Raw genomic sequence first — 26035 nt, 5'->3', positions numbered from 1 at the left:
ACTTATATAATCATTTTCAAACTCTCTCTCCTCTCTTATTTTTTCTAAAAAAAAATATTTATCAACAACTACAACAAAAGTTCAGCACCTATACACTACAATTTCCTACACCTATACACTACAATTTCCTACACCTATACAACCATTTTTAAACTCTTTCTCTCTCATCTCTAATTCTTTCTAAAAAAAACACTCATAATATTTATTCTTCTTCTCTACTCTCTTCCCCACCCTCACTATAAATAACACCAATTTTAACTCTTCTTCACCAGTTTATCTCTATCCATCACATTTCTCCATTAAAATCAATCAACAACCACCAAACCCACCAAAATCCTCTTATTTTCCAACCAAACACAGTTCATTTTTTGTGAGTTTTGAGCTTTCGCTCCCAAATCTATCTAGACATAAATGTTGTTTCACTTTGTTTTATGATTTTTTTGTTCTTGTTGCTGTATTTTGTTGCATTTTCACGTATATTTTGTACCATTTTAGATCTGGACGCAGGTGTTCAAACTCCAACCATTGTTTTTTGTATTTTCATGTTCTCTGGTCATTATTAATGATTCTCCGTTAAGTTTTGTTTACTATTTTTGTTTGGGTCATTTTGTTCGACATTTTTAGTTAATTTAGACGTCTGTAATGTTATTCTTTTACCTCAATGTTGTTTGTTTCCTTTTTAAACTGTTTGCAGGTCCCATGGCCAATGAAAAAATCTCTCTGTCGGTTTTTGAGACATCTCCATTTTAAAAGACGAAAATTTTAATTTAAGTTTACATTATATATTATATATTACAAGTTAAAATTGGCCGATGGAGAAATTATCGTCGATTTCTAAGGCTTCTCATATTTATAAGACGAATTTTTTATTTATTTATTATTATTATTATTTATACCTTATTAATACTTCTACTAAATGTCTTTACAGGTCCTAGCCCAGAGTTGCTTTTTGATTAAGCTATTCGAATTTAATGAAGTTCGAATATTATTTTTAATTTATTATTGTGTATATTATTGACGTTAGGCAAAACTTAAGCCGTAAATACTTACAGAATTTTTTTTAATTGATTTAACTATTTAATCAGTTAATTCACATTTTTAGACAATACTAAATAACATTTTTTCTTTAAAATATTTTTTCATAATTTATCCTCTCATTGATATTGTAAGTTAAAAATGTTATTTGAGAATATTTGTTTTCTTCTATAAAAGAAATATTTTTCCTTTTCACACATTACAAAAGTTTTTTTTATATGGCAAAAGAGTTCTTTTTTTTCATATTAATAAAGGACAATTCTTTTAATATTGCATAATAAAACTACTTTTTTTATATACATTTATATCATCTTTCTCATATTTTTATTCACATAGTTGACGATAATATACATTACTTATTTGATACATACTCTTTTATACATATATTTTTATATAACTATAATACATATTTTTTATATATATGTTTGTTATACTTGCAAATAATAATTCTATTCCCTCCCTTTTTGATAAATTAAGTCTAGCCGGGTATCACAATTTGTGGATTCTGAAGGATGCCTAACACCTTCTCTTCGGAATAATGTAAACCCTTACCTATAATCTAAATTAGTTTTTCGCAGATTAAAATGTGAGCCATACATGTCATGCATCAAATAGGTTTTCTTATTTTCTTTAATAAATTAGGTGGCGATTCTATATAATAATTAATCATTTTTAGAGTCTATAAGTTGTGCTTTATCTAACTTCGATAAAATAGAGCATAACAACTACCTCATCTCATTTTTTCTAAATAATTTAATTTTAAATTTTTTATTTAACTTTTAATCAGGTTACTTATGACCACACAGTAACAAGAAACAAAGAGTACACTAATTAATCAATCTCGACTGCAAACCACCATACTTCTCTCAAAAAGGTTTTTTTCCTTTTCAGAAACCAATAATTTTAACAAAGCTACTTATTGAAATAAGAAGTTTTTGATCACTTGGCCAAAGAGTAAATCTAACATTGATCATTAGATTAACTTTTAGCAAAAGAGAAAACTGCTAGATGTTGTTGTTGTTTGTTCTGTTGGGTGTTTGCCCTAACTTTCCAAGTATAATTAGATTTTCCTTTTTCCTAAAAGAAAAACACAATGTCTTCATATTTGGCTAGTCTTTTTTCTTATAGGAAAAAGATTATAACTCTAGAAATAGAGACTTATTCCTTCTAACTTGGCAGCATTGACAATGTAATTCTAAGGGTTTTGAGAGTTTTGTGTAGGGAGAGAAACGGTGAGACACGGTTGTTACGTTAGCACTTGTGTGAACCTCTTTTTATTCCGACTAAATTGTGTGAGGTTATTTCTCTCGATTATTTGTACTCTCATATTTATAGTGGATTGCTCATCTCCTCTTGTGGATGTAGGTCGGTTGACCGAACTACGTTAAATGTTTGTGTCTCTTTTGATATATTTTTCATTTTTGTCTTGTTACTTATGGTCTTTCGAGGTTTGTGTTGCTAGATTCCGCGTGACACCTAATTATTTTTAATCCTAATAATTAGTGGTATCAGAGAAAGGTTTAAAACGGGTGTTCATCTTGGTGGGTTCAGTTCTAGCTGCAACTTTTTTGACAATAATGAAGATTTTTTGTTGGAGAATTTTTTTCCAGAGAGGTTCTCTGTGTCGAGGCATAGATTTTGCAGAGGAGATTAAGAAGATGGAGATGAAACTTGTTGAAGATTATGTGAAGAAGATAAAACAAATTTATTTTGTCAGAAATTCAACTACTTATACAGTTTCAACATAATGCATATTATTATGATACGACAGAACCCATCGTTGGCCCTCTAAAATTGGTTTTAATTTTCACTTAGACACCTCAACTAGACTTTGTTCATTTTAGACACATCATATCATGCCTCGCTGTGTCATTTTGACATTTTTTGCTGATATGGTAAAGTGAGTGTGATACACTCATTAATGACGAGTGTGAGGCCTATTTAGCCTATTTTATTTTATTTTTTTTGTTCTTCTTCCTCAATTTTAGCCATTACTCTTCTTACATTTTCTCTCTCAAGAATTATATTTTTGGATTAAATTCCCTTCTGCAGCTTAACTCTTTTGAATTTTTTAGTTAGAATTTTTTAGATTTGTATCAATCAACTCGTTTGAATTTTTCTGGTTTGACTGTCATTTGTTAAATGGATACTTTTCCGGCTAAGACAACGACGACGATATTGGTGATGGCGCAATGATAGAAGAAAGAAAAAATGAAAGACTCGACTGAAAGGAGAGGGATGAAGGGATAATATGGAAAAGGAGTGTGGGGTGTGGCAGGGGACGGTGGCGAAAGGATCTTGTCGGTGAGGTAACAGAGAATTAAGGTGGTATGAAATTGGGGAAGAGGAAACTGTTGGCTTGACTTTTTTCATTTAATTTATTTGACACTTAATTTTTTCTCTTTAAAATGAAATGGCATGACTTAATTGGACCTTTATCCATGTGGACACGTTTGGCTTAATGTTTTCTCTTTAAAATGAAATGGCATGACCTAATTGGACCTTTAATCCACGTGGACACGTTTGGTCAATACGTGCATAGGTTCAACAAAAGATTGTGAAAAAAATGTCAAAATGACACAGTGGAGCTTGACATAGGGTGTCTAAACTGAACAAAGCATAGTTGAGATGTTTAAGTGAAAGTTGGGGCCAACTTTAGGGGCCACCAATGAATTTTGCATATGATATTAATATCCAACACATATTATATGAGGGGGGTATTTATTTTATTTAAATCCTTTCATACTAAAAGGATTTTACTTACGCACCATTAATACAACTACTAATTAATTCTTTAGATCATCTTCACTGGTGATTTTCATGGTGTCCACATATGATTTCCCGATAAGTTCACGGTTGAAATATCCTCTATAATATTCAGGAACTCCAATATTTTTGAATATTGGTGGTTTATGAGCTGTAACAAGGTTACTTGATGGACCTAATATACCATCCAATCTTGGACTCTGAAATGTTACTACTGAAATCCTTTCTTTTCTAAGCTTACCACCGATCTATGCTCTATGCTTCTGTAGATTCTATTTGAGAAAATATTTTTCAAGAAAAGAAAAACAAAAGGATAGGAGAGGCGCTTCAAGTAGAAGTGTCAAATATGGCTCAAAAAGTGATGGGCCGTCCAAAATTTTAAGGGTTGAAAACAAGATAATTTCATATTAGACTGATTTTAGTCAAACCTAAAATAAATCATTTTGAAAATAATCTTCAATTTATTCCAATATTAGCTCAATTCTAGCTCACTTTTAAGATTTGCTTTGATTTTTGTAAACTTTACTTAAATCCCATAATGGAAATGTCTAATTACTATACAATCCTCATTGTATCAAAATTACCCTATATCCCCTTTTTCAACTTTTCTGATACATTAGTGATGTATTTGATACATCAATTATCTAATGACTAATTAATGAAGATCATCTATTTATGGATAATATCTTAATATAAGGGATGATTGGTTCTTTAAATCAATTACTGATCTAATTAATAGGATTAATTTGGTTAAAAAAATAACGGTTGTATACTTGAAGATTTAAGCCAAAAAAACAGAGCATAAATTCAAACCAACTTCGATTTCAATTTTTTTTCAGTTTTGGTGATACATAAGTTATGTATCTGATACATCAATTGTTAAAAAAAGCAATTGTTATGTCCATGAAGATTCAAGCCAAAAAATAGAGCGTCGTTTCGAATGGAAAAAATAGAGCATCAATTCATACCGAAGTTGATTTCAATTATTTTTTCACTTTTGCTGATACATAACTTTAGCTATAGAATAGTTAATGCACATCAGGTATTTATGGATAGAAGATTGAGATAAGGTATAATTGGCTCTTTATATCAATTGCTGATCTAATTAATGAGATTAATTGGTTAAAGAAGGCGACAATTATGTACATGAATTTTGAAGCCAAAAGTCAGAGCATTGACTCCAATTAAAACAACAGAGCATCAATTCAAAGAAAACTTCGCATTTCATCAATTAATCGATATGAATATCCCGATACTATTGAGACATTCTGGAGTTTGGCAATCCGATATTACTTATGAACAATACAAAAGTGATGGAATCGTTATCGGTGACAATGTATCTTACTCAAATCTAAAAGAAGCATTTGCTGCTGAATTAAGTGTGGATGAATGAGAGAAAAATATTGAAATCCGATACATAGTTGAAGGTAACTCGTCGCCAATTTATATTCATAATGATATGGTTGTTAATCTTTACATAGAGTTGAAGAAGAAAGAGCCTAGTTTCGTAAATTATCCCCTCTGCATATCAAGCTCTGATATAAAAAGATGTGAGATAAAATCATTCGACAGTACATCTCGAGCAATCGTTTGTGCCAAATCAAAAGCGAATGAGTCCCACATTTTTGGTTTAGAAGAATCTGGTAATGTCGCAAATTGTTATATAGCAGAATTGGATTTGACAAACTACATAGCTGATACAAATAGTGCGGAAGTGAAGGAGAATCAATTCTATAAGGATAAAGCAACTCTAGTTGATGTAATGGCCAAATACAAAATCAATAATGAATTTAATTTCAAGGTTAAAAGTTCCGACAGTAAAAGGTATGCACATATTCTGCATTTGGAAATTTTGATGTTGGATATTATCCAACAGTATGTATCAGATACATATGAATGTGTGTATCTGATACATTCTTAAAAAAAATTGTTTTTTTTCTGTCATGATACATCAAAAATTCCATTTCTGTAACTCAGTTAAAAAATGGTAATAATGCTGTCAGTATGTATCAGATTCATATGACTCTATGTATTAGATACTTTTTTTTCATAATACATACAAAGAAGCATGTATCAAGTACATGCGTTGACACACTTCCTATCAGTATGTCATTTTATTTGTTGATATTATATATGAAAAAATATTGGTATGATACATGATATTTTTTTTATACAAATGCAGTTATGTGTTAGTATGCCTTTCAGACGGCTGTTGTTGGAGAATGAAAGCTTCATGTTGGAAAAAATCCGATGTATTCAAAGTTAGATATTTCAATAGTGAACATTCATGTGCATTGAGAGATAGGATTTTCAACAAAGTTCATGCTACAAAGGCTTTTGTTAGTGCATTCACAGCACCTAAATTGGTTAATCATAAGAAAATTCTCACCCCTAATGATATACGAGAGGATATTAAATCAGTGTATGGAATTGATATTACCTATCAACAGGCATGGCGTTCAAAAGAGCATGCTTTGGAGATGTTAAGGGGAAAACCTGCTGATGGATATAGATAGCTGCCTGTATACATACATATTCTAAAAACCGTATATCCAAATTCGTACATAAGTATGCACAAGTCATCAACTGATGAGTTCATGTATTTGTTCATAGCGTTAAGGCCCTTGATGAGGGGGTTTCAGTTTTGTCGACCAGTAGTTGTTGTTGACGGTGCGCATCTTGATGGACCTTATAAAGGGACGTTTGTATCAGCTAGCACACTTGATGGGGCAGGTATTACTTTCTTATACTATTTCTTATTGAATAATAGTGTGTCATCTCATTTTTCACGTTTGTTGTGATTCTGATGAATTCTAATAACTATTGTATCGCTATTATTGATTTATTAGGTTGTATATTGCCGTTGGCGTATGGTATTGTTGATACGGAAAATAATGCATCATGAACGTGGTTTTTTCAGAATTTCAAGAATGCATTTAGTGAGAGGGACAATATGTGTGTTGTATCAGATAGGAACGAAAGCATAATCAAGAGTGTAAGCATGGTATTTCCCAATGTTCCTCATTTTGCATGCATATGGCATATATGGAAAAATGTGTGTACTAAATACAGAAGGAGCAAAGTTGTACTAAGTGACATCTTCTATTCAATGGCCAAGGCATACCGAAAAGATGAAGTCGATAAATTAATGGCCAAAGTTGAAAGAATCGATCAACGGGTGGCACAATATTTAAAAAATGCAGGATACGAAAAGTGGTCAAGGGTTCATGCCACTGTCAACATGGGTAGAATGATGACTTCTAACATCGCAGAATGTATCAATAGATGTCTTGTTGAAGCACGAGAGCTGCCTATAATTGACTTTTTGGAGCAAACGAGAATGTTATTTGGTTCTTGGAACTGCAAAAATAGGGAAATAGCATCTTATACAAAACATACTTTGGGTAGAAAATTCGAAGATATCGTAGTTTCAAACACGATCAAGTATTCGAGAATGAAGGTACACAATACATACTTTCTGATACATATATACTGATACATCAATTCTGGTACACGATACATACTTTATGATACATATATACCGATACATCAGTTCTGATACACGATACATACTTTCTGATACATATATACTGATACATCAGTTCTGGTACACGATACATACTTTCTGATACATATATGTACTGATACATCAGTTCTGGTACACGATACATCATTTCTGTAATTGATACATACTTTCTGATACATATATGTAAAATTTATTTATTGGTGGCTTATGATTCATCAGTTATGTATAACATATGCTAATTAAATAATAAAACATCAATTATGATGCATAAGTTCTACATTTGATACATAAGTTCTGATACATATATGTAAAGATTATTTTCCTTCAGGCTGTTGATTAATCAGTTATGCATAACATGTTCTAAATATATACTGATACATCAGTGTAGATACATTAGTTGTGTAGATGATACATAAGTACTATAGATATATGTGAAGTTTATTTATATCAGTTTGTTGCTTCGTCATTCAGGTATAGCCTGTGCTCATTATACACTGATATATCAATTTGGATACATCAAATATATAGTTGATACATAAGTACTGACACATATAAATATAACATGTTTTAAATATATACTGATACATCAGTTCTGTAATTGATATATACTTTCTGACACATATATGTGAAATTTATTTCTTGCTGGCTGTTGATTCATCTGTTATGTATATCCTGTGATAATTATTACCCTTTTACATCAGTTCTGATACATAGTTGTGTATGTGAGGAAGGAGTACTGATACATATATTTAAAATATAATTCCTGTAGGTTGTTGCTTCATCAGACTATCTTTATTTTATTTACGAATTAGGTATAAGATACATTGTGTGTCTAGAGAGAAAAACATGCACTTGTGGTAGATTTCAACTAGACGAGATACCATGTCCACATGCAATTGCAGTGTTGAAGAGCAAGAACATTACTGACCTGCACCCATACTGTTCTGATTACTACAAACCAGAGGCGTTGGCAAATACTTATGAATTACCAATGGTTCCAATGTCAGATTACAAAGACTGGACTGGTCCGAAGGAAATTTTGGAAGAATTTGTCTTGCCAGCAATATACAAAAGGATGCCAGGAAGACCAAAGAAAGAGAGAAAAAAGTTCGCTAGTGAGAAGATAACAAGTAGCACAAATTCTTGTGGACGTTGTGGCCACGAAGTCCACAACAGAAAGACTTGTAATTTCATTCCTAAATAGATATGATGTTTGTGGTATCTCGGTATACATTCTATTTGAATCATATAATAACATCTATTTTTATATTTTTGTATTTGAGTTTGACACGTGACATAAATATAAAAATCTTTTTTCAGTTGATACGTATCAAGATTAGTATATTTTATTGCTACAATTTTTTTTTAAAATATAATACAGGACGTCCATCGGTTCTCCTTGACTTGGATTAATGAAATCTCACATAGTTTATTTTTTGGATCGTTATTTTCCCAAACATAACCATTCTTGTCTTTTCGACAACCATAATTACACAAGAGTTGTGGGTGATACATAAGATCTTATTTGATATAGGTTGTAGATTATCATATGCAGTAAATCTTGATAAATGCGAATCTGATACATAAGCAAGATATATCATAAACGTTAAATCTTGAGACATGAAATTCTTATGCAAAAAATTAATGTATCGGAATCATTAAATATTGAGAAATGAGAATCTGATACATGTGCATGATGTATCATAATAGATAAATCTTGATTCATGAAAATCTCATACACATATAATATGTATCAAAATTCACAAAATGTGACACTTATGAATATTATACTCGATACAAGTTTGATACAGTAGAATATAAAACATAAACTTTGATTTTATATTCGAGTTTGACACCAGAGAAAAATATACTAAATCTGATATATGGAAATATTAAAACATACTAAATCTGATACATTACAGTTTATGTATCAGATAAATTAAAAGTAGCAGAAATACTTAAAATGTTTACTAAAAAAAAAACTATTGGACATCAATCAGTTCTCCTTGGCTTGGAGAGATGTCTCTCCTAGGTTTTTTTGGATCGTCGTTATCGCTAACATAACCATCCATGGCCTTCTGACAACCATATCTCCATAAGAGTGCGACATATCTTGAATGGAAGAATTCAGCGTTTAGTCCAGTATTTGGAATAGAAATTCCATCACTAAGATATTCAGCAAAAATGGACAGGAAAACTCCACAATCCATGCAAAGAAAGGAATACACAAGTTTTAAAAAAGTAAAATTGACAGATGAATGATTTAGGTATACATAATTGTTAATACTCACAAGCTGTTACTTTCCTGTTGCGCAATTCCTTCAACATACTCAACTGCAAATGGGTGATGTGGTTCAAGCATGTTACCGGTTGATTTGTCCTTATATGAATCAAGAGACGACCAATCAGTACGTTCGTTGTTGTCAAAGAAACCACTGTCTTGCAGGTATGTTGGTAGCATTGCTGCTATCTTTTGGATCTCTAGGGAATGGTTGCTACTTCTTCGTTTAGACGATGAATCATACACACGTATCAACCTCTCTTTCAACACAACTACCGTAAGAACCCAATGAAAATCCCTATCGCAGTTTACTGGAATGTATACCTTATCTACCAAATGCCAGGGCAAACCGGCTGGTATTGAGAAACCTCTTATTATGTTCTTCACGGATCTCTCATGATGAGCTGTAACAGTGGCCCTTGCCATATCTTCTTGTGTAGAAATATTAGGTGGAAGGTGATAGTAGCGTGTGTGTGCATATTCGATGTAAATTTTGAAAATGCAGTCTGTCGTTGTGTATCGATACTGATTGCTCAACTGCATCTTCGATTTCTTCCGAAGGTAGTAAGATATTACATCGATGTGCTGCACATTTTAAGAAAGTATTAGTTATATAACAACTAACATCATGTATCAGATTATGTATGTATCAGATACATTAATCTATGTATGTATCAGATACATTAATCTATGTATGTATCAGATACATTAATCTGTATGTATCAGGTAGTAAGTATGAGTTGTATCATATTATTTATGATGAAATTTTTACCTCATCATTCCAACATCTGTTCAGCTGTGACATTAGGTAGAACCAGTTCTTATCTTTAGGAAATGCCACTACAAAGTCCATTTTTTCAAAGTCGAATGAAGAGCACTTAGATCTGTAATGATCCTCCTTCGAATTCCTGAATGAAAGCTTGTAGTTTAATAACATAACAAATATAATACACAACTTGTATGGGTATAAGTTGAATATATCATACTTACTTGTTGCCATGCGATTTTAGTAGTCCTTTATCTATTCATTGAGAGTATTCTGTGACAAGCTCGGATGGGGGATGATAGCATATACCAAAACCTTCAAAAGGGTGTGTCTGATGCATAACAGCTGACAAATTTTCCTTTCCCTTTTCACTCGACCCAAAGTTTGAAAGATACGGCGACTGTAAGATCTTCGAAGGAATCCTGCTTCTTCAAAATGGTGTCTTCGCATCGTCAGATAATACATTGGCTTTTGATGGAAGAGTGGTTGGTAGCTGGCTATCGCGTAATAGACATTCATCCTGAACTTGCTCATGACTAACAACTGTCAATGGCATGACTGGTAATGGAAGTCCGTATATTAGAGCATCTATCACATCCAGAGTTTCGGTCGAAAATGGTGCTGAAGTATTGGATTTCGATGTGCTTGGTTTTATTTTTTCTTTATCAATCTCCTCAACTTGCTTTTCTACTTTGTCAGTTTTATCATCGGCTACTCTTCCATCTTTCTTTCCAGTGTTCTACATGTAATGTATAACGTCATTAAAAAAGTTAATAATGTTGACTTTATCTCAGTAATGTATCTGATACATTACTTGTAATATATCAAAATCAGCAATAAGCTGATCAGTATCTGCTCTTTGTGGTTCCATTTGGTGTGCTGATACATCCTTCAATTGTGGTGTAAAAATTAATATTTTCGGTTCCTACAAATGTTAAAAAAACAATTACTTAATAAAAAACTGCGGATATCATACATTATCTTAAAAACCCAATCACTTAATAAAAAATCTGCTGATATCATACATCATCTGCTACAATGTTATGTTGTGATACATCATCCACCTTTTGTATCTTGATGGATGGTTCATCTTCCTGGAAATATAATAACATTTACTTATGATATATATATATATATATATATATATATATATATATATATATAAAGAGGTTGAGCTTATACAATATATATATATAGCATCAAATTGTTCATCAATTTATTTCTGATACATTATCTTTAATGTATCAGAATAAACCTGCTGATCAAATAATTCTGAAACATCTGCTGAAATGTTTTGTTCTGATATATTGTCCACCTGTTTTATCATGGTGGATGGTTCAGGTCTCTAAAAACATAATAACATTTACATTCGATACATGACAATGAAAAGTATCTAGAAGTTTAAAAGCATAAATATCAAATATTACATGATGTATGTACCTTAATATCTTCCTGGACATTAGATTGGTCATTTTGTTGGGGTGGGTCAGATTTATTTGCAAAATTATGCACCTCCAATCCAGTAGGTGCTTCTTGTTGTTCAACCACATGGAATGTTTGATCAAAATCATTTGTTTTAACTTAAGATGATGTGCCAGTCATTCGGTTCGCCATACCGTCGATGGATTTCAAAAGATCAATGTGATTTGAATCAATTTTATTCTCCAAACACTTGAACTTTCGGTCAACCTTGATACATGTATATGAAAAATCAGAATGTATCACCTAATTAAAAGTATATTGTATGTGATACATCTTAAAGTAATAACTTATGTATCTCTTTAGAGACTTCTTTATGGACTTCTTCAATGCTTTGAATTGCATATGAATAATTTGATCCGAATGACCGGAAGATTCACCTCCTACAACTGACTTCGCCCCTGGTACATTTTCAGGAGAAACAGGCTTTTCTGATTCATTTGGTGGTATAAAATCCTTGTGCATGTTGGCTGTTTCTACTTGAATTGGCTTTTTAGCAGGGGAAATCTTCATTCTTTTAGAAGAAGGTGGAGAAGATGTATCAGCGACATGACTAGATCTTTTTAATAATTCTGTGGGTGGTGTTGTTGAAAAGTCCTCAAATCCGGGGACTTTATGAGGTTTTCTGAAATTGACCTTGGCAGCTGATGTAGAAGCTTCAGGTTTTTGTTGGCTGCCATGAATAAAAATAGATTCCATTTCATGTTGAGATTGGACAATGTTGGAGCATGGATACTGCAAAAAATATTGATTGATTGTCAGAAAATAATTGAATAATTGATACATGTTAATGCTGATACATAAACATGATGTATCAGAAACATTAATCCTTCATACATGAGAAACTGATAGAAAAACAACATTATCTGATACATAAATGCAGATGTATCATGAGATGTAATTCTAGATACATTATAATTTGATACATAAGATAGAGTTTTCATGAGCTGTAAATACTGATAAATGAGTTTCTGGTACATACAATTATATGTATCAGAAAGGTTATATAAAGTATATGTATCAGATATATTATATCTTGATATATTTATATTCTGATACATAAATATATGAGCTGATACATCTACTTTATGAATCAAATTATAATGTATCAAGGTCATGCATATATAATGTATCTTAGATGTTATGTATAATGAATCAGTGCATAAATGAATAATATTCAAAGCATGTACCTCACTGAAGATGGTAGACATGAAGGTCTCAAATTTTGGCTTCACGGTGACAACACGCCAGTTAAGAATTCTGGAAATTTCATTACCCACTCTTACAGCAATTTCAGAGGGAACTTGAGATGCACATTCATATATCCAAACATTCAGAGCGTATGGCATGCCGCCTAGATGATACATTTGTTTGGCATTTAAAAACTCCTGACGCATTTCTTTTATCAATTTTGAAAATGCTATTTTTCCCCATGGATATTGCTCATACCTACCATCTTCTACCATCTTAAAATCATCAACAGATATAGGTGCATCACCTAGTTGAGAAAAAACAAAAGTGTGGATGAAATAGAGAATGGCCATCTGAACAACGTCTTCGTTTGTTTTTCATCCTCCAACTAGAAAACACTCAACAAAACGAGCTTTGTTGACCCCATTTTTGGCACCAGGAAAATATAAGTACAATAATCTACTTGTTTGGTCATCAGAATACCGAAAGTCATTGATATTACCGGTACATCGCAAACCAGTAATGATGGCAAAATCATTTATTGTAAATCGTAGTATATTACCCTACATATGACAAATGTGCAATTCTTCTTTGTTTTTTTGGTCTACCTCAAGAAGTAAGAGGCATTTGATGATTTGCCCTTGAAAATTACAGTTTAACATATCTAAGTAGTGACCAAATATGGATTGCCTAAATAACTTTATACATTCTTCACCTATTGATGATTCAAAATCATCAAGAAAATTAGCCCTATATGTCATTTCGAATCTCAATGGGTGGGACGAGATCTTCTTGATGACGTATTTTATTCCCTGCATTGACATGAAAATGGTTAAATACAACTTGAACTATATACATAAATACGATGTATCATATGCATTAAAATATTTGATGCATGAGATGAGATTCTGATACATACAGAAGATGTATCAGAAATAGTTATATATTATATTTTGATACATAAATGTAGATGTATCAGATTCATTAAAACTTGAAACATCAGAAAATGACACTTACACATGATGTATCAGAAATAGTAAATCTCCAAAAAATTGTATTTGAAAAAGACATTATGTATCTGATACATAAATGTAGATGTATCAGAATCATTAAAACTTGAAATAATAGATACTGAGACTTAAAGATGATGTATCAGAAATAGTAAATCTCAAAAAATTGTATTTAAAACAGACATTATGTATCTGATACATAAATGATATGTATCAGCTTCATTAAAACTTGAAATAACAGAAACTGAGACTTAAACATGATGTATCAGAAATAGTAAATCTCAAAAAATTGCATTTGAAAAAGACATTATGTATCTGATACATAAATGATATGTATCAGCTTCATTAAAACTTGAAACAACATAAAATGACACTTAAACATGATGTATCAGAAATAATAAATCTCCAAAAAATTACATTTGAAAAAGACATTATGTATCTAATATATAAATGTATATGTATCAGAATCATTAAAAATTAAAACAACAGAAACTGACACTTAAACATGATGTATCAGAGATAGTAAATCTCCAAAAAAAATCCTTTTAAAAAGATATTATGTATCTGATACATAAATGATATGTATCAGAATCATTAAAACATTCACAAAATTTTCATTCTAAAACAAAAAACTTAATTGTACCCATACCTTTGGGAGATTAGGGCGTGTTGTAACCCCTTCAATCTTGTTGTCTATTTCTTTGGGTGCATGTTTAACTGTAGCTTTCGACTTTAATTTCTCACATAGCTTATTCATCACTGCTGGATCGTTACGATGTTTGGATCTAACTTCGTCGTAACCTTCCCAAGACGAATCAGAACCAGGAGAAACAAAAATTCCTTGATTTTTATTGGACTGTATGAGACCATGAACGGATTCCATATGTATCATTGAAGGTATGAGAAACAAAAATAGAAAGATTTACAGAAGAAAGCAAATGATAAAAATTTAGAAAATTTTTCAAAGATTTTCAGAAGAAATCAAAATATACAAATTTTAGGAGAAATCAGATTGAATGAGGATGAAGTGAAATTCCAAATAAGGAAAGATTAAAATATACCTCAGTTGGAACCTTGAAATTGATTAACGGTTGAAGAGTATAAATTAACTAGAGCAAATTAGGGCAAAGATGAAGGAAGAGGCGGATGTATCAGTAAGGTATAGAGAGAGAAAGGAAAAAGAGGGAATTTGAAAATTTTTTGGTGTAAAAGGGAATAAAAGTAAATATAGCATCATATCATGTGTAAAAGGGTAATTTTCCCTTGATTTTTCCTATGGCTAAGGGTTCGGGCCTCAAAACTCTAACCCCAAGTTGAGGTTGGGTCTCGAATTTTGGATCAAAATCATAATGAGTCTCAGGTTCTAGATCAAAGTTGGGTCTCGGATTGTGGGTCGGGAATGGGTACACAAGTCTCAAATCAAGGTTGGATATCAAAATTGGGGTCAAAGTCAGGTCTAGATCTTTTTTTTTTTTGAACGAAAACCACCAAAACAGATTTGGCAGTGATTTATTATAACAAAATGATCCGTACAATACATTCTCAAAAGATAAAGAAAAGCATAAAATTAAAGGGATGATTTACAGCCAACCAAATAAGTGTAATTATCTGCTGCGACCTCCAGCCTTACCTCAATACCATTTCAGACACCAACAAGCTCTCACCAGGTGCTATGGTTCAAAGTCAAAAGAATACTAATTCATGCTTGAAAGTTGTAGTAGAAATTGTCGTTCACTCAGTTGTAACTGTAATTATGTTGAAGATGCGAATACTTGTCATCGAATCAGCTTCGAAGTTCTTATTTTTCTTCCGACTTGATGTGATGCCTAATTATTTGATGCAGCTCTCCTGGTAGTTGTTAATCTCCGGGTATGTGGTGATCTTTAGCTCTCCTAATCCTCAGATATGGTATTTGGAACTTTTCTGTGTTTAGCATCTTCCTTGGTGTGACAGGAAGTGAACAAAAATTATCAAAGTGATGGTTACCTGCAAAATCAAGAGCATAGTTTGTTAAGAAATCAGACAACCCATTTCCTTCCCTCAAGACATGTTCCACCCTCACTTCCTTATCCCTCCTCAGTCTGTAGATATCATTTGTGATCATTGATATGCTCCATGGGGTCTCCCACTGTCCAGTCAAAATCATTTTCATTGTCATTGAGTCTGTTTCCAACACCACTGGTAGGAGTTTGTGTGTAACGCAGTGCTGAAGTCCCTCATGTAATGCCCTCGCTTCTGCTATCAAATTTGATCCATCTGGTATCATTCTTGCTGCTGCATACTGAAGGTCTCCTACTGCATTTCTAATACAAAAGGCAACTGAGCTTGGTCCAGGGTTTCCCCTAGAAGCTCCATCAGAATTACATTTGTACCATCCCTGTTCAGGAAACTCCCATTTCACTATTCTGGTTATAAGTTTTGGCCTGTATGTTTCAAATTTTTTCAGTATTTGAGGTATGCATCTTGGTAAGTTTTCCTGCCCTTTGTAGCTCATTCGAGTCAATTGATATGTAATCATGTTTATCTCATAAATCACTTTGTTGATGGACATCTTCCCTCCATGTAGCACTGTATTCCTCCATTTCCAAATTTGCCACATTGTGACCATTGGTATAGCTTTGAAGCTATTTTTTAACTTTGATGGAAACTCTAAATTCCACCATAGTTGAACTAGTTGCCTTAATTGCTGAAAATGTGTTGTGATGCCAACAGCTGCTTTAAGATATTTCCATACTGCTGTAGCCAATTTTCCTGTAACAAACAAGTGTTCCACTGATTCATGTTGTGGTGGATCACAGCAGTAGCATGTTGTCTCAGTTTCTATCCCCAAGCTTCTTAATATATCTCCAAGTGGTATTTTGTTTTTCCACAATCTCCAGAAAAAGAAAGATATCTTAAAAGGGACCCCTGATATCCATATATTGTTGTAAACATCTGATCTGACTGCTTTGCTCCTCAGTAATTCCCATGCTGTGCCTACTGTAAACTTACCTGATGCTGTCATCATCCATCTTGGTATATCCCATTCTTCTTTTTGTTCATGAAAGTGTAAGTCTTCTTGGATATGTGCTACAATATCCCCAGGGAGCAGCTGCTGTAGTTTTGTTAAGTTCCAACCTTCATGCATCATTATTTCTTTTACTTCTTGAACACCTTCATCTATTTGGAAATCTTCTGGTATGATGTGATATAGGGATCCTAGTTTTATCCAGTTGTCAAACCATAAATTTGCAGTTCCACTCCTTGGTTCCCACCATATTTCTTGCTCAATCTTATCTCTTGCCTCTAACATAGTTTTCCATACTTGAGAACCTCTCTTCCACTGCACTGTCTGAGAATTGTGCCTTTTACAGTACTTGATCCACATGTAATTTGCCCATATTGTGTTTGTTGTTCTGAATTTCCACCATAATTTTGCACTTAATGCTTGTGATACATCAAATAAAGATCTAATTCCTATACCTCCTTCTTCTTTTGGCTTGCAGAGATTTAACCATGAAGACCAGTGTCTTCTTCTACCTTCTTCACAATTATTCCAGAAGAAAGCTGAGAATATTTTGTGCATATCATTGATAACACATTTTGGAGGTTTAATAGCTGACAGGAGATGGATAGGCATACTCATTAGTACATTATTGATCAGCACAGCTTTCCCTCCAACTGATAGCAATCTTCCTTTCCAAGTCTGCAACCTATTCTTCACTTTCTTGATTAGATCATTATAATCTACTTTTCTTTTCCTTGAATGTGTGATAGGGCAACCCAGATATGTGAAAGGAAAATTACCTCTATTAAAACCAGTAATAGTTTCCACTTGTTGTATTAAGTTAGCAGAAAACTTATTGTATACATAGAAAGCACTCTTCTCTTTGTTTATAAGTTGTCCAGAGACCTGCTCATATGCTTGTAGTACCTTCATAATTAGCTCTAAAGATGTTGAATCTGCTGATGCAAATATTATTGTGTCATCTGCATATGCTAGGTGATTCATATTTGCTCTCCATTTGGGCATACCATAACTTCTAAAGTCTTTATTGTAGAATAAAGAATTCAATGCTCTTGATAGAACTTCTGCAGATAAAATGAATAAGGAAGGAGAAAGAGGATCTCCTTGTTTTACTCCCCTGGTGGAATGAAAAAATCCATGTGCTTGACCATTAAGAAGAATGGAATACCAGTTATTTGCTATCAGCCTCCAAACCATATCTATGAAACTTTCTGCAAAACCCATCTTCCTTAAAACACTGATCAAGAAAAACCATGATACTCTGTCATATGTTTTTGCCATGTCTAGTTTAAGTATCACATTAGCTGGTTTTCCTCTTAGTCTGATGTCAGTCACTACTTCTTGAGTGAGTAGGACATTTTCAATGATGCTTCTTCCTCTAACAAAGCCAGACTGATTAGGAGATATTAGACAAGGTAGGATGCCTTCCAACTTCTCCTGAACCACTCTAGAGATCACCTTGTTGATGAAATTGCTGAGACTGATTGGTCTCATATCAGCAAAGGTTTCTATGTTGTTTTTCTTTGGTATCAGTACAAGGTTGGTATGTGTGATTGCCTTTGGAAGAGTTTGTCCAAGAAAGAAAGCTTTCACCAAATTATGTACACTAACACCAACAATATCCCAACATGTCTGATAAAAGATTCCACTCATCCCATCTGGTCCAGCAGCACTCTCTGCAGTCAATGCAAAAACAGTCCTCTTCACTTCCTGTAATGTTGGTATTCTTATCAGTTGATCATTTGTATCCTGGTCCACCATATGGGGAACTTGATGTAGCATTTGGTAATCTAGAGCTGGAATTTGTTGAGAGAACTGTTGTTGATAGAAAATACAAGCTTCTTTTGCCAGCTGTGTGTCCCCTTCTAGCCAATGTCCTTGTTGATTTTGAATTCTTCTGATCTGCAATCTCTTCCTCCTACCATTAACAATACTATGAAAGAACCTTGTATTCCTATCACCTTCAGTAAAACTGGTCATATGTGTCTTTTGTCTCCAGAATTCTTCCTCATAATGAACATATTTTTTCAGAGCTGCTTGTGCTTGTTGCAGTACCATTTTATTCACAGGAGTTGGATTTTCTTCAAAGCATTGCTCCTTTATTTTCACTACCTCTTCCCTTACTGTTAGTTGTTTAAAAATATCACCAAAAGTGGTCTTACTCCAAACAGTCAAGACAGATTTCACATTTTTTAATTTCAGCTTGAATTTGATAAACTCATCTCCTTCAAAGTCAGTGATCCATGCTTGTTTAACCACCTCCATAAATGATTCATGTTCTGTCCAGAAATTAAGGAATCTAAAAGGCTTTCTTATGTGATGTGAAGTTTCACAACAAGAAAGTAATAAAGGAGCATGATCTTAGCCTGTTCTGGATAAGTGTTGAATCTCCATTTGTGGGAACCATTCTTGCATTTTTGAGTTTGCAATCATTCTATCCAGTCTCTTGAAAATACAGTCACTTCCTGTCCTCCCATTCCACCAAGTAAACAGGCTCCCTTTGTAGTTTATTTCGTACAGCTCACATGAATTGATACAGAAGGCAAAATCCTCATATTCTGTAGGGAGAACAGGTAAGCCACCAATCTTCTCATCTTCATTCATAATGACATTGAAGTCACCTCCTACCAACCAAGGAATTTCCATTTGATCAGCCAAACCATACAGGTTATCCCATAAACTCATTCTTTCTAGATGGTCACACTTTGCATAGACCATGGATACCATAAGAGACTTGTCCCATTCTTGGAAGGAAAGCTTTATGGTAATTTGTTGTTCTTGATCTTGCAGTATCTCCACATCTACATGATCTTGTACAAAGAACCATATTTTACCATTACAGTTGTAATGGGCATATGCCATGCCTAATCTCCTCCTATATGCCTGAATCTTCCTGTAGTGTTGAAAAGGCTCCATTAAAGCTATAATGGAGAATTTGTGATGTTTGTGCATCATTTGTACTCTGTGAAAAGCTTTTTGTGTGTTCACAGATCTGATATTCCAGAAGAGTGTCTTCATCATCATTTAAAAATAGGCTTACAACCTCTCCTTGGTACCACTCTTACAGGAATAGAAACTGTATTTACTTATTTCTTTCCTTTCTTGTAGATTTGCTGCTTTGATCTTGGTGAGATGTCTGCTTCTTTGACCACATTATTCCAAACCTGTTCCATAGAGGCCTCCTCTTCACATTCATTGAATTTGTTCTTACCCTCCTCATTTTGCTCCTCAGCTATCTCATCAATGTTATGAGAGATCACATCATGCAGTTCCTTCAAAGGAGATTGTTTTCTCTGATGTATTTGTGTCTGTGCTCTGTCCATTTCTATTTGTGTCTCTGATAACTTCTTAATCTCTTCCCTCTGAGGAGGAAATGAACCAATCCCTTTGTCATTAATAGAGATGCTCAACAGTCCCTCGTTCATTGTATTTTTAGAGCTGGATTCCTGTACATAATCTAGTGATGGAGGATGTGATGTCTGAAGTAGGTGATCTGTTGTTGAGATATCTGACTCCTTCTGGATTTCAGTCTCCAAATCCTTTTTGTGTGATGTGGAGCTGCTACTTCGTGGATCATGTTCATAGTTTGAAAGAGTGTACTCCTCAGCTACATTGATTCCCTTTTTAATCACATATTCAGCATTTGCAGTTGTGTCTTGCCTCACCTTTTCAGGATTATCATCTTTATCTGTTGTCAAGCTGTCATCCCCCTTCTGCATTTTAAACTCCATTTCCCTTTTGTGTGTTGTCAAGCTAGTAGATCCTGAGTCTTGGTCATAGTTAGAGATAGTGTCCTCCTCAGCTTCACTGGCACTTGCACCCTGAATAATTAGGGTCTTGTTAGGTTGTGATTCATCAACAGCAGAGGGACATTCTTCAATCCTATCTTTCTCTCTTTCATGCACTTGTGTCTTAGTTTCCTTTGTTAGCTCCTTGTCTTTATCATCTGTTCCCTTGTCTTTGTCACTTTCTCCTTCTGTGAGGTTCCCTAATACATCAAAATGATTATGAGTAGGGGCTGCAATATTGTGGTTTTTCCCTGTATCAAAAGAGGTCTTATTGTTATTTCTTATATGTGGATAAGTAACAATCTTCCCACTTGATAGTACTTTAGGGATATATGTTTGGACATATCCCCTTCCCTGCATCCTTCTTATTTTTCCTACAGCATATATTGTATCCCTCTTTGATAAATCTCCCTTCTCTTGTTCCTTCTCCTCTTTCTTTGCATCCTCTATTCTGTTTGCCTCCAAATCAGGGTGCATTACTCGACAGTCTTCATTTGCATGGCCTTGTAACCTACATTGTGTGCAATACTTGGGGAGGTGATCATATTGTATACGTACCTTTTCTTTCCTTATCTCCTTAGTATTCTCATCTTCAATTTCCATCAGCACAAAATTAGGTAGATCTGATAGCAAATCTACTTGAACCTTAACCCTTGCGCAGTTAGGTCTTGTTTTATTTATGGTGGCCATGTCCAATCCTAAGGGCTTCCCAACTGCAGAAGCCAGGGTAAATAAGGATTCTTTCACAAAATACGTTGGTAGTAGATTTGGGAAGGAAATCCAAGTCATGGCTATCGAAGTTTCTTCCTCGACCTTAAAGGTAGAGTTGTAAATTAATGGCCTCATTTGGTACGCATGACCATCCTTCGATTTCAGCCAAAAGGAAAACTTTGAAGAAATATTGATGAAATCTTCCATCAGAGAAAATCTTAGCAACAAATGTCTGTCCCTCAGTAGACCGATATCGCACTTTCCTTTCACTCCACACTGTTGAGGGATGATGCTTCTTAATTCTTGCAACTCTGGCCACCCATAAGCAAACTTACCAACAATGGCATATTGTAGATTTTCAATTTGCTCCATTCTTTTTACTTCCGCATTTGTCCAACGCACCACCGGAATACCTTCAAAATACGACACTTCCTTCATTGGGAGGGGATGATATTTTGGTTTGAGAGCTCCATTCTCAAGGATCTGGGCATAGCTTGCTGTAGAAGAAGCATTAGAAGCTTGATTAAACTCATGGGTCAGATGGGGGTTTTGTAGCGAGTTAGTCGATGATGAGGATAGAGGTAGTAGATTTTGTGTGGGTAGGGCATCTGCCGTTGACGGCCGGCCAGGAGCCTTGGCGGCCATGGTTAAGCAGCCATGGCTAGGGTATTAGCAAGAGGAGAATAAAAACACATGTCTCTCATTTGGACTTTTCCCAAAAAATACTTATTATCGAGTAGACGAAACCGGGTCTAGATCTCGATTACTAGGTAGTGGTTATTTCTTGACTCAGGGTTGGAATCTAGTCTCAGGTCCCGAGCAATGATCCTATCTCAGGTCTTGAGTTAGGATTGAGTTTCGGGTCTATTGTCTCAAGTCTCGGGTTAAGGTCAAGGTCGATGGTAATGAGGCGCGCGTCAAGGGTTTCTAGTTAGGGTAGTGTTGAGGTCGATCAGGTCTTAGATCTCAGGTTGGGGTTGTGAGTTGGACTTGAAGGCTCGAGTCGATATATGGATGGTAGGGTGGGGTGGGGTAGGGGAAGGTGAATCATTTGAAAAAACTGTGTCAAATTGGGAAGGTTATAACTCATTATGTTTTAACTCAAGTAATTGTTGGATTGATTTTAGCCTAACCCACTTATTAACTCATTTTACCTTTAATGAAGTGACTTACAACCACCTAAATAAATAGATTAGTTTTAAAACCTCAAGTTTAAATATAACTTTTTTTCGTAAAACTCAATATTCAATCAAATATTAATTATCGCATAAATAAAATCAGTAGGGAAACTAATAGAAGATACAAAGAGAACAAAACTAGAGAAGTACCTCAAAAACATCTCCAACATTGAGTATGAAGGCATTAGGGAGGGGTTCAATGGGAATCCAAATTCCATCTTTTCTAATTTGAAGACCTTGAGTTTCATTGACTTGAAGGAGGTTGCATCTGAATGAGGAGCGAGTCCTATCACTTTGTCTGGTTGTGGACATGGAGGATAGTAATTCATCCTCATTGATTGCATTCCTTCTTAAAAGAGACTATTCACTTCTTCTTCTTCTTCAATCCCCAAAGCTTTACTTAATATTTTCAAAACTTTCATGCTTAGCTCCTTTATTTCTTCCCTCTACTCTTCAATCGTCTCTCTACATATGCATTAGTAAGTGATTCTCTTACTTATTTTTTAGTATTTAGTATAAAGGGAGGACGTTAGTTAATTGCATACGTACCTTGGTGAAAGGTAAAGCTTGAAAAATATAGGCATCCGCAAATGTGGAGGTGAGGTCTTCAAATAAAATATGTCAGCTCAGTCAAGCTTTTGTTCATCAGAGACAACGAAGAGTTGTCCATATCCATCTATATCCCCTGTTGTTTGTTCAAATTTCTTCTTCTCTTCCAATGGCAGATCGAAGAATTTTTTAGTCTCATGTTTCATCTTCTCCACCACTGAAGAACTAACTCCATGATTAATCAATTGCAAAATGTGAAAAAGTTAGAATTAATAAGCGTTTGAAGAATGACAAAAATTTCAAATTGGTGGTTAATGAGATGAGCGGACTCCTTATAAGGCTTGGGCAATCCTCTTTCCTTTGAGCTAGTCTTTGGGGTGTGAGTTAGGCTTAAGATGTAATTTAACATGGTATCAGAGCAGGACCCGTCTCACCCAATGTCGGGCTCTCGAAATTAAAATTTCCCGGACACCAAATGCTAAGCACTAAGTTTGATTATTTTTTTTTTGAAACGAACTAAAAGGAAAGTAAGACAAACAAATTGAAACAGAGCAAGTAAAATATACCTGAAAGAAACCCCATTCTTGAGCTGCAAAGTGCAACTTTTTAAGCTCGAGATTCATGGAGTCATGATCATTAGAGTTGATCAATCGTTGCATGTCAATCACTGAAACTTCCTTATTATGATCATTCGATGCTATTGATAAACGATCCTGATCATCACGTACACATCGCGACGAAATCGACACGAGTTTCTTCTTCGCCAATTCCTGGACAGAACGAACTTCTACTTCTCCCATTTATGTTTAAACTGCTTATTTCCATGGAGGGCCAATATTGATATTATGTTAATTCTACCTTTAACTTATGTCCACAACTATTTAAATATGATAATAATGTTCTTGATATATATCATAAATATGGGGGACTAGTTGGTTTCAATTTGTTTGTGAGTTAATAGTTAAAAGTCCCTTAAATTTGATACATTTTAGTATGTATGTCTAAACCATGAGAAATTTTAGTTATCCTTCAAACAGGAATTTTTGAAACTATTTACCCCCTAAATTATAGAAATTTTAATTAACCCTCAAACATGAATTTTTGAAATTATTTATTCCTAATATGTCACAAGACACAAAAAAAATATTATGTCCAATTTATATAACTCACTTTTCGTTTTAGACAATTCCTAAAGAGATGATACATTTTTATATTTCGTAAAAATTTAATTTTCGTTCTTATTTATATAATGTAATTTAACTTGAAATGAAGTTTTAAAAAAATATGGTCTAAAATAAGTTATAAATATTTGTGTGGCAATAATTATTTCATTAAGGATAAAATGAAAATTGTAAACTTAAATTTTTACTAAATATAAAAATGTGTTATTTCTTTTGGGATTGACTAAAAAGAATAGCTAGTCCTATAATTTCAAATTTTTTTACTAAAAGTTTAGAGTAATTTTTTAATCATGTGGTATATTAGGAGGCAAATAATTTCAAAAATTCATGTTTGAGGGGTAATTAAGACTTCCTATAGTTTAGGTGGTAAATAGTTCCAAGAATCCATTTTGAAGGGTAATTAAGACTTCTTATATCTTAGGTGTGCATTTAATAAATTGTGGCAAGTTTAAGAGGGCTTTTAACTATTAACTCTTTGTTTGTCCATACTTTTTTTAGTTTGTTTAAAAAATAATGTCTTTTTCTTTTTTTCAAAACTTTTTAATTTCAATTTTCCACATTACATATTTAACATCATAAGATTGAATTATATTTTGGCACATTCTATATATCTTTAATTTAAGATCACAAAAAACAAAAAAATTCTTTATTTTCTTAAACTTCATCACCTCAAAATCATAAAAAATAATAATAAATAAAATCAAGAAAAAAGTAATTTTTAAGGACCACCGTTATATAGTCATTCATCAATAGATGTTGCGTCCCAAATTGGGTAAAATGAACCACATCCAAACTAGACTATATACGTATTTTAGTTACTCCATCCATTTCAATTAAAACATTATGTTTTTTTTTATAATTTTTTAATTTCAATTCTTCACATTACATGTTTAATATCACACGATTAAATTACAATTTGATACATTCTGCATATCTTTAATTTAAGAACACAAAATTCAAAAAAATTCTTTATTTTCTTAAACTTTATCTCACGTCAAAATTATAAAAAATAATAATAAATAAAATCAAGGAAAAAGTAATTTATAAGAACCACCGTTGTATAGTCATTCATCAATAGAAGTTGCATCCCAAATTGGGTAAAATGAACCACATCCAAACTAGACTATATACGTATTGTAGTTACGATTTTAGTTACTCCATCCATTTCAATTCTTATTTTAATATGTCTGGAAGGAATAAATTTTTTTACAGTTTGATATAATTTAACTTTAAATTTTTCTTTGCAAATTATTACTTATATTTGTTACTAAAATGAACTCTAATTAAGTAATTTTATTAACATTATATTTAAATAAATTTAAACTATATATTTTTAAAAATAGATACAATTTGATAATATTTCAATTACGACAATCCAAATTCAAAATATTTTAGACATAGTAGATATTAACATTTTATAAAAATCATATAGCATGTATCGGCCCTAGTTAACAACAACTTAAGAAAGCCATTAATGTTGTAGTCTTGCGCCTTTATGTTACGCTGATTTAATAACTTGTGAATCATTATTAATATTTGTTATTAATATGTAGTCTATTAAATAATT

General features: G+C 33.2%; 1 pseudogene; it reads right to left on the bottom strand.

Annotated features, from left to right (window-relative positions):
• Window positions 1–3821: 3821 nt before the first annotated feature.
• LOC129884132 (oxoglutarate-dependent flavonoid 7-O-demethylase 1-like) lies at window positions 3822–24087 on the bottom strand (annotated as a pseudogene).
• Window positions 24088–26035: the final 1948 nt, after the last annotated feature.

The sequence above is a fragment of the Solanum dulcamara genome, chromosome 4 (assembly GCF_947179165.1).
Source record: "Solanum dulcamara chromosome 4, daSolDulc1.2, whole genome shotgun sequence".
In the NCBI taxonomy this organism is placed as follows: domain Eukaryota; kingdom Viridiplantae; phylum Streptophyta; class Magnoliopsida; order Solanales; family Solanaceae; genus Solanum; species Solanum dulcamara.
The sequence above is the reverse complement of the archived record's forward strand: the minus strand, read 5'-3'. Positions and strand labels throughout refer to the sequence as shown.